Source organism: Malaclemys terrapin, chromosome 15 (genome assembly GCF_027887155.1).
Source record: "Malaclemys terrapin pileata isolate rMalTer1 chromosome 15, rMalTer1.hap1, whole genome shotgun sequence".
Lineage (NCBI taxonomy): Eukaryota > Metazoa > Chordata > Testudines > Emydidae > Malaclemys > Malaclemys terrapin.
Genome location: NC_071519.1, coordinates 16,018,010 through 16,023,009, shown reverse-complemented (window position 1 = coordinate 16,023,009; position 5,000 = coordinate 16,018,010). Strand labels below are relative to the sequence as shown.

Sequence of the window (5,000 nt, the reverse complement as noted above, 5' to 3'; positions counted from 1 at the left end):
AGGAGGGAGATCCGGGTCGACCTGGTGACCGGACGGGAAAGCGGCCACCGGGCGTGCCCGTTCAAACCTAGGGGTTGACCTGGCGGCCGGAAAGCAAACCGGCCACTGGCTAGCCCCGTCGGCAACCTACGGGTTGACCTGGTGGCCGGGAAGCGAACCGGCCAGCAGGTGAACCCGTTCGATTCCACGGGTTGACCTGGTGCCCGGGAGGGGACTCTGAAAAATGTTCAGCCCTTTCGGCTCGGGGTTGACCTGGTGGCCGAGAGGGGACTCGGACGGCAGGCAAGCCGCCCTGGCCTCACCCACCCCGGCCGCAGCGAGGGACTGCCTCCCGGCCGACTGGATCGGGCCCCTGGAAGTCTGGGGGGAAAAAGAAAATGGAACCTGACGCCTCCGAGGAGGGGGCGCCCAGGGAAGGAGGGAGATCCGGGTTGACCTGGTGACCGGACGGGAAAGCGGCCACCGGGCGTGCCCGTTCAAACCTACGGGTTGACCTGGTGGCCGGGAAGCGAACCGGCCAGCAGGCGAACCCGTTCGATTCCACGGGTTGACCTGGTGCCCGGGAGGGGACTCTGAAAAATTTTCAGCCCTTTCGGCTCGGGGTTGACCTGGTGGCCGAGAGGGGACTCGGACGGCAGGCAAGCCGCCCTGGGCTCACCCTCCCCGGCCGCAGCGAGGGACTGCCCCCCACCCACCCACCCCCCCCCCCGGCTGACAGGATCAGGGCGCACTGGATGTCCGGGACAATATTTTCCCCGACGCCGGGGAGGGCGGGCGGGCGGAGGGGCTCTGGCGGCCAGCCCGGGCCCCGGAGCTCGAGAAGGAAAAAAGGACCGGGCCCGCGAGAGACGGGGGCCCTGCCGCAGGGGGGCAGTCCGACCGGGGCTCACCGTGCGGCAGGCCCGGGCGTCGGCAGGGGAAAGCGGGCGAGGAGGCGCGGGGGCCGGGTGCCTACGGCCATACCGGACCGAACGCCCCCGATCCCGTCCGATCTCGGAAGGTAAACCGTCCCGGGCCTGGCTAGTACTTGGATGGGTGACCGCCTGGGAATCCCAGGTGCCGTAGGCAGCTTTTCCCGGTCCGAGCCAGCTCTCTCTCCTTTTCTGGGGAGGAAGGAGAGGGGGGGGACGGGCCGGAAAGCCCCTCGTCGCTCCTGCCGAGTCGGAGGTCGCGGCCGCAGGTCACGGGTCTGGGCGCCTGGGGTCCGGCTCCCCACCCGGCTTCCTCCGCGGAGGACCCACCGAAGCCGCTGGGGGAGACCCCGGGCATGGGGCGGACTGGCCCGGACCCTCCCGGCCGCCGGCCCGCAGGACCGCCCCGAATCCCCCCGCCCCGCGGCCACCCAGGCCAGGCCTGGCCAGGCGGGACGGACGGCGGGTGTCCAGCGCCCAGCGGCTTCCGCCAGCGGGGACCCACGGCCCCCAAAGCCGCAGGGGGAGGCCCCGGGCCCGGGACGGACTCGCTCGGACCCCCTGCGCCCGGGCGCCGGCTCGCGGGACCGCCCCGAATCCCCCCGCGGCCACCCAGGCCAGGCCTGGCCAGGCGGGACGGACGGCGGGTGTCCAGCGCCCAGCGGCTTCCGCCAGCGGGGACCCACGGCCCCCAGAGCCGCAGGGGGACACCCCGGGGCCGGGACGGTCTCGCTCGGACGCGCTCGGACCCCCTGCGCCCGGCCGCCGGCTCGCGGGACCGCCCCGAATCCCCCGCCCCGCGGCCACCCAGGCCAGGCCTGGCCAGGCGGGACGGACGGCGGGTGTCCAGCGCCCAGCGGCTTCCGCCAGCGGGGACCCACGGCCCCCAGAGCCGCAGGGGGACACCCCGGGGCCGGGACGGACTCGCTCGGACGCGCTCGGACCCCCTGCGCCCGGCCGCCGGCTCGCGGGACCGCCCCGAATCCCCCCGCGGCCACCCAGGCCAGGCCTGGCCTGGCCTGGCAGGCCGGCGTGCAGCTCCCCCGGGCTTCCTCCCCCGACGACCCGCGCCCCCCCGAGCCGCAGGCGGAGACCCCGGCCCCGGGGCGGACCGGCCCGGGCTCGCTCGAGCCCCCTGCGCCCGGCCCGCAGGACCGCCCCCCCCCCCCCCCGAATCCCCCGGGAGAGGCCCGGCCTGCACGCCACTGACGACCCGCGGCCCCCAAAGTCGCGGGAGGCGCCCCCGGCCCCGGGGGCCGGTTAGCTCCGTGTCGCTCCGCGCCCCCCCCGCCCCTCGCTGCCGGGACCGGGCACCGCCCCAGAGTCAGCCGCAGCCGGACGGCCTGAGAGCTGCCCTCCTGTGGACGACGGTGAGTTTACCTTGACACTAACCGGCCATCAGCCAGGTCAACCCCATTGCTAGACTGGGGTGGACCTGGTGGCCGAGTGGGGACTTGGAACATTTGACAGCTGCTCCCCGGGGCTTGACCGCTTGTCCTGAACGCCCCCCCCACCCCACCCCCCCCAGCCCCCGGCTCCTGCTCCCCTCTCCCCAGCCTCGGTGCTCCGCTCCCTGCCTCGGAGGCTGCCCCTTTGCGGCGCCTGCATCGCCTCCGAGGACGCGCACCTTCCGGAGGCTGGACGTAAAGCCTGACGCCCGCCACCGCCGCCGACCCGGCTCTCCGAGGGACGACTGTGAGGCCTCCCCCCACCCCCGGACCGCCCTGGGGACGACTGCTAAGCCTCCCCCAACGGACCGCCCGGGGGAAGACTGCTAAGCCTCCCCCACCGGACCGCCCGGGGGAAGACTGCTAAGCCTCCCTCCCACACACACACACTGTCGGGGGAGGACTATTAAGCTTTCCCCCTGGAGCGCCCGGGGGGGACGACGGTTAAGCCTGCCCCCGGACTCCTCGGGGGAGGACTATTAAGCTTTCCCCCTGGAGCGCCCGGGGGACGACGATTAAGCCTGCCCCCGGACTGCCCGGGGGACGACTATTAAGCCTTCCCCGGACCTGCTCCCTCTCGACTATTAAGCCCCCCCTCTGTGGTCCTCAGGACCGCTGCCGCGCAGCCCTCGGAGTGGGGTGACACCCGGGCCGGAAAGGAAACCGGCCACCAGGTCAACCCGTCGAATCCGTTGGGTTGACCTGGTGGCCGGAAAGCAAACCGGCCGCCAGGTCAACCCGGTAGATTCAGCGGGTTGACCTGGTGGCGGAACGGGGACTTTGAAAATTTTACAGCCGCTTCCCGGGGGTTGACCTGTTGTCCCGGTGGGGACTTTGAACATTTGGCAGCCGCCTCCCAGGGCTTGACCTGTTGTCCCGGTGGGGACTTTGAACATTTGACAGCCGCTTCCCGGGGCTTGACCTGTTGTCCTGAACGCCCCCCACCCCACCCCACGGCTCCTGCTCCCCACTCCCCAGCCTCGGCGCTCCGCTACCCTGCCTCAGAGGCCGCCTCTCTGCGGCAGCTGCATCGCGTCCGAGGACGCTCACCCTCCGGAGGCTGGATGTAAAGCCTGACACCCGCCGACCCGGCTCTCCCAGGGACGACTGTGAGGCCTCCCTCCACCCCCGGACCGCCCTGGGGACGACTGCTAAGCCTCCCTCCCACACACACACACACACACACTGTCGGGGGAGGACTATTAAGCTTTCTCCCTGGAGCGCCCGGGGGGGACGACTGTTAAGCCTGCCCCCGGACTCCTCGGGGGAGGACTATTAAGCTTTCCCCCTGGAGCGCCCGGGGGACGACGATTAAGCCTCTCCCGGACTGCCCGGGGGACGACTATTAAGCCTTCCCCGGACCTGCTCCCTCTCGACTATTAAGCCCCCCCTCTGTGGTCCTCAGGACCACTGCCGCGCTGCCCTCGGAGTGGGGTGACACCCGGGCCGGAAAGCAAACCGGCCACCAGGTCAACCCGTCGAATCCAATGGGTTGACCTGGTGGCCGGAAAGCAAACCGGCCGCCAGGTCAACCCGGTAGATTCCGCGGGTTGACCTGGTGGCCGTTAAGCACGACTCTTAAGCCTCCGCCGGACCGCCTGGGGAATGGCTATTAAGCCTGCCCCCGGAGTCCTCGGGGGACGACTATTAAGCCTCCCCCGGACCGGCTCCGTCTCGACTATTAAGCCCCCCCTCTGTGGTCCTCAAGACCACTGCCGCTCTGCCCTCGGAGTGGGGTGACGCCCGGGCCGGAAAGCAAACCGGCCACCAGGTCAACCCGTTGAATCCATTGGGTTGACCTGGTGGCCGGAAAGGAAACCGGCCGCCAGGTCAACCCAATAGATTCAGCGGGTTGACCTGGTGGCCGAACGGGGACTTTGAAAATTTTACAGCTGCTTCCCCTGGGGTTGACCTGTTGTCCCGGTGGGGACTTTGAACATTTGACAGCCGCTACCCGGGGCTTGACCTGTTGTCCTGAACGCCCCCCACCCCACGGCTCCTGCTCCCCACTCCCCAGCCTCGGTGCCCCGCTCCCTGCCTCAGAGGCCGCCTCTCTGCGGCAGCTGCAGCGCGTCCGAGGACGCTCACCCTCCGGAGGCTGGATGTAAAGCCTGACACCCGCCACCGCCGCCGACCCGGCTCTCCCAGGGACGACTGTGAGGCCTCCCCCCACCCCCGGACCACCCTGAGGACGACTGCTAAGCCTCCCCCACCGGACCGCCCGGGGGAAGACTGCGACGCCTCCCGCCAGGCCCCCACCCAGCCTGGGGGGAAGACTGCTAAGCCTCCCCCCCACACACACACTGTCGGGGGATGACGATTAAGCCTCTCCCGGACCGGCTCCGTCTCGACTATTAAGCCCCCCCTCTGTGGTCGTCAAGACCACTGCCGCGCTGCCCTCGGAGTGGGGTGACACCCGGGCCGGAAAGCAAAGCGGCCACCAGGTCAACCCGTCGAATCCAATGGGTTGACCTGGTGGCCGGAAAGCAAACCGGCCGCCAGGTCAACCCAGTAGATTCCGCGGGTTGACCTGGTGGCCGTTAAGCACGACTCTTAAGCCTCCGCCGGACCGCCTGGGGAATGGCTATTAAGCCTGCCCCCGGAGTCCTCGGGGGACGACTATTAAGCCTCCCCCGGACCG

The 5,000-nt window shown here is 70.6% G+C and overlaps 1 non-coding gene across 1 annotated transcript; it reads left to right on the top strand.

Moving 5' to 3' along the window:
- The first annotated feature begins 949 nt into the window (after positions 1-949).
- On the top strand, positions 950-1,068 carry LOC128823862 (5S ribosomal RNA). Its single transcript, XR_008442098.1, has one exon. It is a non-coding gene; the product is annotated as a 5S ribosomal RNA (ribosomal RNA).
- Positions 1,069-5,000: the final 3,932 nt, after the last annotated feature.